Source organism: Rhinopithecus bieti, unplaced genomic scaffold, assembly GCF_001698545.2.
Source record: "Rhinopithecus bieti isolate Rb0 unplaced genomic scaffold, ASM169854v2 scaffold_5740, whole genome shotgun sequence".
NCBI classification, from domain to species: domain Eukaryota; kingdom Metazoa; phylum Chordata; class Mammalia; order Primates; family Cercopithecidae; genus Rhinopithecus; species Rhinopithecus bieti.
Genome location: NW_016804832.1, coordinates 225,695 through 239,334, shown reverse-complemented (window position 1 = coordinate 239,334; position 13,640 = coordinate 225,695). Strand labels below are relative to the sequence as shown.

The following is a 13,640-nucleotide window of genomic DNA, read 5'->3' as shown; positions in this document are numbered from 1 at the left end:
TCAATGTCCCATAAATGTATGCGCAATGTATTAGGAGGACGAAAGGGCAGTGTGGTGATTGGAAAAGTGGAAAGAAGGTGTGTCCCTGTTTGTTTCCTCAAACCTCTTTGACTCTGCTGGCCCATCTCCTTTAGAGTCCTGTTCCTCTCCCAGAACATTAAACATGGGTATTTACAGGGTTCCTTCCTTACACCACTGCTCTTCTCACTAAACACACTCTGGAGTGATCTCATCTACTCTCAGAATCTTCATTACCACCTATATCTCCCTTTCAGATATTTCCCCTGACACTCACATTCTTCATTCCAACTACTGGTTGTATTATTTCTGTCAATGAGTTTCATGGGCTGTTCAATCTCAGTGCATGTCAAATTAAAATATTCATGGTACCAACTTAGCAAACTCCCATCTCTGTAGATTCTGTGTTATCACTGTGCATCTGTTCCTCAACTTAGAATTACCTATGGTTCCCTCCTCCCCTTCAGCTTCCACATCCATTAGGACCTGACAATTTTACTTTTTATTTCTTGAATCTGTGTCTTCTAGTCTATGTCTAACTTCCATGCATTATCTTTTTTTTTTTTGCTGTATTTGCAGTAGCCTTCTAACTAGATCCATTCTCCACACAGCCACCAGAATGGTGGATATGAAATGTAAATCTTATTATGTTTCTCTCAGCCATAAGGTAAAGTTCAAATCCTTAGGGTGACACAAAAAGCCTTCCATGATCTGCTACTGACTGAACACTCATGGTCCATCCTGAGTGCTCCAGTTTTATGCAGCAGCTTCTGGGCCTCTGCACACAGCAAACTACTTTTCTGTATCATTTTTTGTTGTTGCTATCTCCTTGAACTTTTGTGCCATTCCTTACCTCTCCACCTACATAAATTCTACAGCTTCTTTAAATCTTAGTTGAGATGATCACTTCCTCCAGGAGCCTTCATTGTATTGATTTGCCATTTAAGTTCTGTTATCATTTGTCATAATTCGAGTTCTTTAGAAGCAACCTATCAGAGGAAAATTCATGGAAAAGTGTTAAGAAGCATTCACTGGAAAAACCAGCTGGGAAATGAGGAAGCTGGACTAATAGGGAAAAGGAATCAGACAGATAAAATTGTGTTATCAAGCAAAATTCTACAGTAACTTTGGCTCAGTCTCACAGGGAAGCCCTGAAAAGAAGAAAGTGTAGGTCACACCTCAGAGTTGTCTTGATTAGCGTAAAGGAGATGAAATAGTTATAGTTCTGCTTCCTGCAGTTATTGTTAAGGGCTACCCTCCAGGACAATGTAAATTCTCAGCCATTTGTGTAAACAGGCAAACGTGTACTGGCTTGTGTGAGTGAAAGCACATTTCACAAGAGTTGCACAATAATGGTAAAGAGGTCAAGGGAGTAAGACTGGAGCATCTGTTCCTGGATTCAATTCTTGATGGTTCCATAATATTGCTATATCAAAAAAGTGAGGCTTATGTAGCTTATCACAGTCTGGGAAAACATACTACAAAAGGGACTGTAGGATATTTCAATAAGAGAGGATGGGGAGGGGCTTTTTATAGGGTTCAGGCTTGTGCTGAATGATTCTCAGGAGGGCTTAGGGAAGTGGCCACCAGGTTTCTGTTGATGCTGTTGAGGAGCAGCAGCAGTTCAGCAATTGGGTACCTCAATGATCTTTGTTTGAGAGGCAAAAGATTGCAGTAGGGCTGAGATGTCATTGATGGGAAAGCAACAGTTGACTCAGAAGATGTAGCTATAAAATGTTAGTCATTTTATAGCTACAATGTGGACTTGGAGTTATACTGAAAACATTGTTTTCTATTGACCTTGCTAGGTATAATTGAAAACATTCTATTAGGAGAAGCACAGTTTAATTATCAGCAGGGTTTATTTTCACTTTCTCATCAATCATCACCATCATGAGTTAGTCCATAAATCCTACTATACAGGGAAGATTAACCAACCAACATACTACTCACCTTCGGGGGTTTATGGTTTAAAGCAATTTCCTCTCAAACAGAAATTCAGACAAGCTTGTAATATGTCTCAATTGCTTTTTTGGGTGCTAAAACACTTCAGTTTATATTAGGTGGTTACTATCAGGAGACTTTGGGCAAAAGGTTGGGACTGACAGTCAGGTTGATGTGGCAGTCCGATGCTCACTTAATACTCTACTACTCTGTGTGCTTGGAGATGGAAAGAAAGCAAATGAAACATTTCTTTTTTCCAGATGGGCCACATTTCCAAAGTTATTTTCACTGGCTTATTGAAGCTGAATGATCATTAAGGTCCCTGCACAAAACAGATACACTCAAATTGAGTAATTTCAAGAAAGTATAATACAGGTGTCAGTTGAAAAGATGTGGGCAAGGAAAACCATATGGGAAGTCAAGAACCCAGAACTAGTGGAGACTGTTATTCCTAGGCCCAAAGGAGTAAGGGAAGGAAGTGGTGATAGAATCTAGAGACAGAGCAGATTGTCTGGAAAAGGCAGCCTGACAGAAAAATGATCTTCATTCATGGCATAGAGCAAGCTGAGGTGATCCTCCCTCCAAGGAGCCAGGGGCAATATGCTCAGGCTTTATTCTGCTTACTTCCCCCTATGTCTTACTGGTGCTCTCCACTGGCCGATACAACAGGAAAGCAGAAGGCAAAGTGCCTCTTTGAAAAGGTCCATTCGAATCAGCCTCCTGGAACACAGAGTAGGATGGATCAGGGTGGAAGTGGATCTGAAATGGTAGATGGAAGAAATCTGGCACAGCCCATCTAGAGTGATGATAGAATTTTCTCAGCTGTTATGGATCAGAGGTCTCTGAATCTGCCTTCATCTGAATTGTCATATTTACATCAACAAAGAGGAATATTAACCAAATTGGCCCATGGAAAGGTTGGCAGTGAATAACAAAGTTCTGGGATCTGTTGCCTTTGACTATAAACTGTTCTGAAGATTGCTGGAATAGCTTAAAGCTCACCAGATTGCTATGTCTCTAATTATAGGTAAAATAGTAGACTTGCAAAAAAAAAGAAACATAGATTGTACTCATCTGTGAATATGATGACAAGAAATGTACCCATGCATTGCATCTAGTTATTTCAGGAATAAATATTTGATTTTGGGCCATTTACAGTTGTTTATTAATATGCCAAGGGATTGCTCTGCAGGTAATTAAATTAAGTCATGGCATGTGAATTTGCCTAAAGGTTTTCAACAAACCTTAACGTATCTAAGTAGTGTCAAGATCTCTACAAAAAAGACACTTGTGCCCCACACATAAAATTTAGAGAATGCTGTTTTGAGTTGAGAGTTACAAGAATGAAAAACATACAAAGAAAAAGCACTTAGCAGTTTTCTCATAGGCAAATTTCATTGTTGAAGTCTCAGAAGTAGTTGAGAATAGCAGGAGGATGGTTGTTGGGGGGAGGGTAGGGAATGCCATTGTGAACAGCTATTCTGGAGAACAGTGGTAGGTAAATTAGGCAAAAGGATCTGGGAGAACACATCTACCTGGAGCGATGTTGTCTGCATCAATATCAACATCACCTCTTTCTCTAACTAGAGAGCAAAGGAGCAAAGGAGCAAAGATTATGCACATGAAAAAATGCTGGTAAGCACGAAATGACCCAGGCGTAAGTCTCAGTAATGGAGGGAATTTCTTTGAAGTCTCAGAATAAATACAGTTGACAAATTTCTATAAAATGAATAAAATTCAATTTCAAGGAAAGATTGAAATAATTCAGTTTAGAGAGGTCAAGAATAGGGAAGAAAAATAAGTGTGACCAAAGCAAGCAATAATATGGAAACTGGAAAATAAATATTACTAAGAATTCAACAGTGTGTCAGGCTTCGTTTTAGAAATATGTGGTGCATGAAATACATTATGGAGGCATGACCAAAGGATAGAAAACCTTTCAAGCATGTTAATCCATGTTAGCCTTTGAATGCCATGTGACCCGGGGCAAGTCTTTGCATCCATTTGGTGCCAGTTTTCTTATCTGTGAAGGCCAGAGTTGGAATTGGTAATCTTGAGAGATTTTTTTAAATTCTTATTTTCATTTTTTACCCTGTAGGCCATGTGGTCAGTAAACATTTTTCTAATGGTAAATATATATTACACTAAATAACCCTGTTTCCTGCCAAAGACTCTAATCTTTACTGATTTATTTAATTAGGTGTAACTCACAAAGAGGAAGTTTGTAAGTGCACAAATCTCAAGTGGAGAGCTCAGGGAATTTTTACGTGCATCTGTCTAATCACCACCTGAATCAAGACAAAATATTTCTAGCACCTCAGAAGGTTTTCCTGTGCCCCTTCCCAGTCAATACCCTCTTGTCTAGTAGTCATCTAGTCTGACTTCTATTTTATTTTATTTATTTATGTATTTATTTTTGAGACAGAGTTTTGCTCTGTTGCCCAGGCTGGAGTGCAGTGGTGATCTTGGCTCACTGCAACCTCTGCCTCCCAGATTCAAGCGATTCTCCTGCCTCAGGCTCCTGAGTAGCTGGGATTACAGGCATGTGCCACCACGCCTGGTTAAGTTTTGTATTTTTAGTAGAGACAGGGTTTCGCCATATTGGCCAGGCTGGTCTCAAACTCCTGACCTTGAGTAATATGCCAGCCTGGGCTTCCCAAATTGCTGGGATTATAGATGTGAGCCACCCTGCCTGGCCTGACTTCTATTTTAGTAGTTGATTAATTTTATTTGCCTGTTCTTGAATTTTATATTCATAAATCACAAAGTATTCAAACACAGTATTCTGTAACTTAGTTGTTAGTGTTATTCAAAATAGATAACCTTTAAGTGTAATTGGTATTAATAATCTTATTATGATGTTGTATAACTTTATGTACTCTTTACATTTTATACAATTAAGGTGATCCACTCTAAATTTTATTTATTGTACAGCTAATTGTGTGGTTTTCTTTCAGATGGGAATAGTCTCCATTCTCAAATACGACTGTCTAATTATCACTCAAATGTCAAAATCCATTTTAAGTCTACTGCCTCTGGAAAATCCTTTTCTAACTATTTCAGTCCACATCGCTGCCCTGTTTTCTTATCTCTATGTTGTTCTTAGTCTATATTATTTACCATGGATATTAATTATATAGTACTTTATATTTTATCTGTTCCACAAATTTGTGGTATCTTCTGTCTAAAAAATTGCATGTGCCAATGAAAAGGCAGTTTCATCTGTTATTTTTTAAAATCCTAGAATAATAAAAATACCACAGAATAGAAATGGTTGACAATATGTGTGTGTGTGTGTGTGTGTGTGTGTGTGTGTGTGTGTCTGTGTCTTTCTCTCCATTGTATAGCCACTCTATGAAAATGTGAGCACTGGAGTCAAACAGCCTGAGCTTGGATTGAAGCTACCATTTATAAGCAGTGGATTTATGGGTAAGTTACCTAACTCTTTTAAGCTTTGATTTGCCATCTGTAAAATGGAGGCCATGGCAAAATTTAACAAACATGTAAAGTGCTCAGGACTTTTTGTCTTAATGAGGCATTTAGTCTTATTATACTCTGTTCCAAAATCACCCTTTATATGTGGTTCTGTCACATTTTCATGAACGTCACTCTGGTCTTAGAACTGAGCTAGTGAATTGTGTTTAAGTGCTTGTTTCTCAAAAAATTGTCTTAGAGTGATACATTTCAGATGATCAGTTAAAGAAATAACTCTTTTTCCTACTTTTAGGCCTGTATCAGTTGGTTTTAATACAAGCTACTAGCAGGAATTGCCACTACCTTCTGATGTAACACTTACTAACCTCCTGTTAGGTTCCAGATTGGGGAGTGTGCATATGTGTGTGTTTTGGGGGAATGGCATTAGGTTTTTAGTAGATGAAATATGTAATGTGTAACTAGTTAATGGAAATGACCTGAAATATTCTTACTTGAATTTCTAGAATAGTTTTTTCTAAAAGGATTCTTCAGTGAAATTTTGAAACAAATAAAATTAGAAGTAAAATATTATTAAAATAGTGTAAAATATGTCTTTTTTAAGTGACTTTTAGCCATAGACTCAAGGAAATGAGATATTTATTTGTATTCAAAACTCTATTGCGACTATAATTTGGTTAAAGAACTCCTAGAGGAATATTAATCCAACATATGTTAGAAAATAATGGAAAGTCATTCTTTTGAGGACTGAGATTCAAATGATTTCCAGTCTTGTCTTCATGTACTCTATGTAAATATTGACCTTTTAAAGTTAAGCCTTGAAATGTAGGGAGGATGGAGCATGCCATCACATACTGTTGTGGTTACACTACAGGGTAACAAGCCCGTGCCACAGATCTTCTCCTGCATCAGCCTTCTGTTCAAGTCAACATATCATTAAAAGAAGATCCCCAAAACAGCAAAAAATTTTCATGGACTCCAAGATGAATGTAGCTTTCTTACCATATTAGAACTAATTGAATTCTAACATAATACCCTGTTTCTCTCATCTGTTCCAATTCGTGGGTATTTACATAGCAATTTTGGTCATATTTTGGTAATGATGTAGATTTATGGAGGCTCATAAGAGATGACTCATACAAAATCTTTTTTTTTTTTTTTTTCATTTCTGGAATCCTCTTGGCATGACTTCCAAAACTCGACCACTAATAGAACATAAATATAGAGTGGCTATGTTTCTATTTCTAGAAAAAAGTGTAGTAAACTATAGTACTTAAGACATGGGGGTGGTTGGATTTGGGTATTTCCAAATCAGCAAAACATACTCATTTGCAATTTTTAAGGGTCATTTTCATTCTGAGTTTATCTTGGTGTTTTGTAATAACATGGCTGACTTTGGCAGTTCCATTTATATACACATTCTATATTTTTTCTTTAAGTTTTTCCTACTTATTCTTGGAGAAACTCAACTGGGTTCTAAGAACATTTTGGGAAATTTGGAAGTTTAGAGCAAATATATAAAACTTTTAAATATCCTTTTTGTTAAAAGGATTTATTTATCCTGCTGACAAAATTTTAGCACTTGCTGTTTAGTATGTTTGCTAGGTAATATGGTATTAAAATTGGAGTTGAGTTTCATTTTGATATCTTGCAATGAAAATAAATCTTTTGTTTTAAGTAAAAGGAGAATCTGTTTCAATGTGTGAAATAATAGAGAAAGAAAGGAACGTATTAACTTAAATATGTAAGTTCAAATTTGCCATTAAAATGTTTATTCTTAATTTTTTATCTAAACCTGAAAACAACCATGAATCAGATTTCTTCATTTTTGGAAATGGAAGAAAACTTGCTTTTTTAAAAACTGAGATTTATAATCCCTTCAATAGTCACCAAATGCTTAAAACTGAGAGCCTGCTATATGCCAGATGCGTTAAGACCCAAGGATTCAGTGGTAAGCAAAACAGATGCAGACACTGCCCTGGCCTCCTGGAGCATACAAAAGAGAGTCACACATTTTCTTTATGACTTTTTATCTTGCAATGCAATTTATACATTAATTATATGTAAACGACTATTCAATATAATACTGTATACTGAATTCTTAATCATATCACTTACATGATGATGATTCAAGTATATAGTTAATGAAAATATTATGCTTAGTCCTTATCAAATGGTATTTACAGAAAAAATCTGTATAGAAACTCCCAGTACTCTTGAATGTTTACATTTTATTGCTATCAAATAAAGATGCAAGTAATTGCTAAAAATGACATCTATAAATATTCATAAGTGAGACACGATGTTTGTGTATCCTAATTGTATTTTAAGCATACACAGTTTAATCAAAGGCAGACTCTAAAATGATAATTAATGTAACTGACATTGCACTAATGCAAGACATTTATAGAAGGTACATTTATTAAGTTAAGCACATTTATAGCACATGTGGATGCTGGATAATTAAAATAACCTCTGTATGGAAATTTACTTTAGAAACGAACACAGGAAATCTTTTAATTTTCATGTTTTGAGTAATTGTATTTGAATATTCTTTTCTTCCCAGAAGTGGTTATTTCATCTTTTATGGGAATTATAAGTTTAAATTTCTTATTTTTCCAGATATGTTAAGGAAATAATAGGTACTGTAACTCTGATCAAGTGCTTTATTCCCATCTCCAAAATGTTTAATAATTTTCACATAATATTGATTGTGTTTAGTTTTGTGTTACATTCCCTAATTTCTATGACTTTTATTAAAAAGATGAGTGTTAGATTTTATGCATATATACTATGGTGGACTAGTGACATGTCACCCTAATGTCTGTTCAGGATTACAGGAATTATTCTTTTAGCTGCTGATAGTGCTGCTGGAAGAAGGTCATTAGCTATCAATCCTCTTTGGGGATGGTACCCCATCCCCTGTCTGAAGCAGCCCACATTCAGACATTGGTCACTGTAGAGTAGGAAGACTAGCCAGTCTCTGAAGGGCTTTTTAGCTTCAGAGCACCTGTGGGGTCTGCTGAGACTGTTGGTGTTGGTATTGCAGGGTCACTGTTAAACTCTGCTCCTTACCTCTTCTTTCCACAGGTATTGCTCCTAAGAGCTATCTCAAATAAACATTCCATCTCAGAGTGGGCTGTCTGAGGAACTCAAGCTTGGAATGTGCCCACTGACTCAGAAGTCAAATGTCATTGTGTATCAACAGTAAATTCAAGCAGCTATTATTGCATTGAAATGAATTCTGGTCAGTTAATCGATGTAAATATTAATGAAGATAGAGAATTTTTATTTTAGTAATATTTTTTGATTCTTTAAAACAATCAACTTCTTCACTTAAACATGGTTAGCCAATGATTAATTAAAAACAGATGAACAATACTGCAAATAATTGATCTCAACAGAAAAATAAAGCAATTCCATAGAAGTCACATTTTTCTTTGGTGAAAGTCTTAGTAATATTTTGACCTGCTGATTTAGCAGGCTGCGATCTGATTTTAAACAAAGGAAAAAAAGATGAAACAGACGCTTGTTAATCATGCCGGAACTTCTAAAACAGCTGTTGCTATGGGAGATATTGCCCCAGTATTTCTTTTGAATTTTACATGAGGACATTTACTCCCTTTTCCACATCGCAAATTACAGGAGTGATTTAGATAGTTCTAAGACACCTAACCCCCTTTTCTTCTTTGAATGTACAACATTGCTATTTGGCATCCATTTGAAGGTAATGCCTTTTCAGCAAAGCAAGGAAAAGTCTATGAACTATAATTGCTCACTGCAAACGTGCTTTATTATTAACACAATTTCTCAAGTAAGCTGTAAAGAATAGAGACTGTGCTAAGGGAGTTAATAAAACAATACCACTATTTCCCTAGCCAGTTTTTCCAGGTGCTGCCCCTCTCAAACAAAATCTATAGTTGCAGAATAGCATAACCCCTACACATGCATCAGTGGTGAAAACCGGAGAGGTGAGGCTCGTCCAAGAGAAACAAGATTAAAAATTCAGCAAGAGACAGAAATCTGGACATGCACCAAGCAACTTTTCATCAGCATGTCTGCCCGAGAGGAAACATTTTCCAGTGTCCTCCTTCCTTTTTCTTTGAAAATGAGCTCAACGGCCGTGTTCCCAGGCACTGTAACAAATGAGCTGCTTCAGGCACAGAGAGGCATTAATAAATGATGCTATTTGTTAAAGGTAGCTTAGACGTCCCGCTCCCTCAAGTCGATGTCAAACCCAGTGAAACAACAGCTCTAACAAATTTCTCTGAGGTCCACATTGGTTCTTGGTTGTGTTTTGTTTTATGGCGCAGGAGGTTCAGGTGGACAGGGCAGACGTGGTGGGGTGAAGGAGCTCTATTATATATGCTGACCTCTGTTAAGGAAATGACAGAATTTCCGGAACTCGTTAGCTATTTCCTCTTAGTATTTTCCACTTTCTCTCCAGCTGTGGATGCCAAATCCCTTGAATAAAGGCGCAGAAGGCCCAAAGCCAGCAGAGGGCGCATCCCTGGGCCCTAAGCCGAGGAGGCTTCCACCTGTCTACAGGAAACAACACCGCTTGCAGTTGCAAGGTTTGTCCTCAACCTACTGTTATATGGCTTGAGCCATTAATCCACCCCTATCACTCAGGAACATTCAGAAGTTAGGGACATTAAAAACACACAGGGCTCAAGTGTTTTGCACTAAGCTTGTTTACAGGAAAAGGAGAGCCTGGTGAGTCATCCTTCTATTTTCAAATGGAAACTACCCAGAATTTGTGAGTGCACTTGCAACTCTACGCATTTAAATCGATCAAACATTAAATATTAATGTGAATGACGTGGGAGCAGAACGCTGTTTACCAGGTAACTGTGATAGAATGATTTTAAAGGTATTATGAGAAGGTGGGGAATTAGAAAGATACTTTGCCTTAGCTGTTTTTATTTTTTTATCCACCTGGGTATAGGAGAACTATTCAGTGTTTGGTGGGGACCAGGGTAACAGAAAGGTTACCGTCATTAGTGATTCTAAATTACAGCAAACCCATTGCAAGTGGCAATTCGCCAATAGACCATGATACAGGCTGTAGCTTAAACAGGAAAAGGAAGTGGGGCTAAAGGAGGAGAGAGGAAAAGAAGAGCATTACCACCAGTGGAGGATTCAAAAGAAGCCTTGCTGCCCTTCTCTGAACACTGTCACTCTCCTTCCAGTGAGGTGCTACACAGTTATTTTAAAGCTATGTCATTCTACACCTTTACAGAGCCTTGCAGGTTGGTGAAATCAGCTAACTGGGTGAGCTTATCTTCTGTGTATTCATTCAAGTGATGTAAATACTGAACAAAATGGACCTTGTGGTATGTGTCTAGGAGCCTTCCTCTAAGGTGACACTGTTTAATTAATCAGTATTGCTTAACATAATTTGTTTAATAAAATATGAACCCTGCTAATTTGCTTTAATTCAATCCACACATCTTCTGTTGTCTTCAAGACCAAGACTTGCCAAGTGGCTTGCTGAATAAAGACACACTTTATCATTTTCAAGTCAAGAGAGCAGAGAGCTAAAGCACAGACTTCCAAGTTAGCCTGCCTCAGTTTTAATCTTGGCTTAACTATGTACAGTTACTGTATGTCTTTGAGCAAGTAACTTTTCTTGCCTTAGTTTTCTTATCGGTAAAGTGGGGATAATAATAGTTTACACTTCGGAGGGTTTTTGTGTGGATGAGATGAGTTAGTGACAACTGTATATGCTCAGAAAGCACGGAGTCCACAGTCAGTATTGCCTAAGTGTTTGTTCTTATTGTCATTGTCATAATCATCATCGAGTGATCCTCCCCAAACAGTGATCACACCATGGTCTGTTGGTATTTAACCTATGTTGACACCCAGTGATTACTATTCTACATCTGTATGTCCTTGGGTAGATTACCTAGTCTCTCTGAGCCTCAGGGTTTTTTTTCCCATATAAAATAGAAATGAGAATATGAATTTGATATTCATTTAGTTAAAAGCAGCATATTGAGTAATTAATATGTTTCTTCCATAATCTAGATACTAGAGACATTTTATTCAAAGTGAATAAAACAAAATGATGTCTAAAACTCATTCTAGAGTTGTCCTGCAAATCTTCCCTGTTGAGGCATCTCTCTTTTAAAGGTGTAGAATATATATATATATATATACACATTTATATATGGGCTAGGAATATATAGTAATATATATGTAGTAATATATACATATATGTATATGGGCTAGGAAATGCTCAGCAGATGTAATACATGTAGTGAATATGAGATATCTAAACTATGTGTTCTTCCAAATACAGCATTAATTTGCTGAAAGCTTTTTTCTCCAAGTAGTTGAAGTTGTTAACACTTTGAAAAAAGCAAGTGGATCTGCCACATGATTATCTACATCTATATGTCCTTGGGTAGATTACTTAATCTCTCTGAGCCTCAGAGTTTTTTTTTTTCTTATAAAATAAGAATGGGTATATGAATTTGATATTCATTTAGTCAAAAGCAGTATATCGAGTAATTATGTTTCTTCCATAATCTAAGCACTAGAGATGTTTTATTCAAAGTGAATAAAACAAAGTCTTTGCTGTGATGATAAACATATGTAAAAAGTACATAGTATGTTAAGTGATTTAAAAATGTGCCATATGCATATAAAACAGAAAAGAGTCCAAAGAGTGATATGGAGCAGGAGCAGCAGATATGATAGCTTTTCTAATAGTGGATGCTGGCATGTTTGAAAATTCTTGGTGTCACAGCTGTAACATTATGAATTTTTTCATCAAAACTGAAAGGTGAAGAAATCTCTTTAAAAGTCTTCACTGACACATGAGGCTTTTCTCCAAGAATCTTTTTGAAGCTACCACAGAATGGCTTCTGACATTCTAGAAACCAGAGCAGGGGCTTTTGCAGGAAAATTGTTCCAATATGCCCCCATGTAAGGAGCATGGCTGGCCGTATCCTCAGGAAAAAGATATTTTCCCATGTGTTCATGGCTTCAGTATCTCTTCATGACAAAAGAAGATAATTATATTTGTATTTTTCAGTAATTAATTGTTTGCTCTGAAATCACTCAAACTTGTTTTGTTTTTTCTTTTTAAGATGGAGTCTCACTCTGTTGTCCAGGCTGGAGTGCAGTGGCACCATCTTGGCTCACTGCAACCTCCATCTCCTGGGTTCAAGTGATTCTCCTGTCTCAGCCTCCCAAGTAGCTGGGACTACAGGCATGCACCACCATGCCTGGCTAATTTTGTTGTTTTTCTTACAGAGGGGATTTTGCCACATTGGCTAGGCTGGTCTTGAACTCCTGACCTCAAGTGATCTGCCCTCCTTTGCTTCCCAAAGTGCTGAGATTATAGGGATGAGACACTGAGCCTGGAAAATCACTCAAATTTAACACTGGAATTAGAATTACCAGTATTTTCTATGTAGATACCTTCATTCTCATCTGGAAATTCTTATAGCTGGAACATTAACAATGCACTGAGTTACCTGTATTTCTCCCCTTTAGAACTTTTCCCAGAGAAGTCTCTATGTCCTTGGACCTTTTCAGTTATCATAGCTTAGAAAAAAGCACAGTCCTTAAGAGACTGTGGTAACTGAAAATTATTTCTGGGCTATCAGATATGCTTAATAACAGTTTCAGTAAACTCAATGACTTCTGTACGGCACATGTGATCTTAACGTGAAAGACATTTTGCATTTTTCATCTGGCAAAACCCTATGCAACACAGTTGGAATTATTCTTCAAGAAGTGTCAGCAGGGTGCTGAAACGAATCATGGGCTAAGCTTTGGTCACAGCTTGTCCATTTTTAGGTTCTCTGGGACCCAAATCATCTATCACTGTATAGAAGACCCATAGGTGCCTCTTCCCTCAGCACTCTTCTTGCTATTTCACCTTTTGCTCAGTCCTTACTCTTTTCCAGTTGAAGAGCTTTCCACGTATAAATCAAAAGTGGAGGTTGGTCCCAGAGATTGAACCTGAATTAAAATCTGTTTTCTATATTTTCCTTGTCAAATGGGATTGTCTGAATTTCAAATCATGTTAGTTTGCTTACTCTGGCTACATTTCTTATTTCTTTTGTTGATTAATTTTTGATATTTGATCATAGTTGTACAAATATTTTCAATTATTGCCAAATATGTGATTTAGTTTTTAGGCAATACACTGGGTTTCCCCTCCAAATTTATGAGCCTTGTCAATATTATCCAGAACTTTGATGTCTGAACAGGCCTCCCATGAAGAACGT

At 37.0% G+C, this 13,640-nt stretch overlaps 1 long non-coding RNA gene across 1 annotated transcript; it reads left to right on the top strand.

The window, feature by feature from the left end:
• The first annotated feature begins 7,288 nt into the window (after positions 1–7,288).
• On the top strand, positions 7,289–9,924 carry LOC108528671 (uncharacterized). Its single transcript, XR_001885246.1, has 3 exons — positions 7,289–7,345; positions 8,485–8,641; positions 9,842–9,924. It is a non-coding gene; the product is annotated as an uncharacterized LOC108528671 (long non-coding RNA).
• The last annotated feature ends 3,716 nt before the right edge of the window (positions 9,925–13,640 follow it).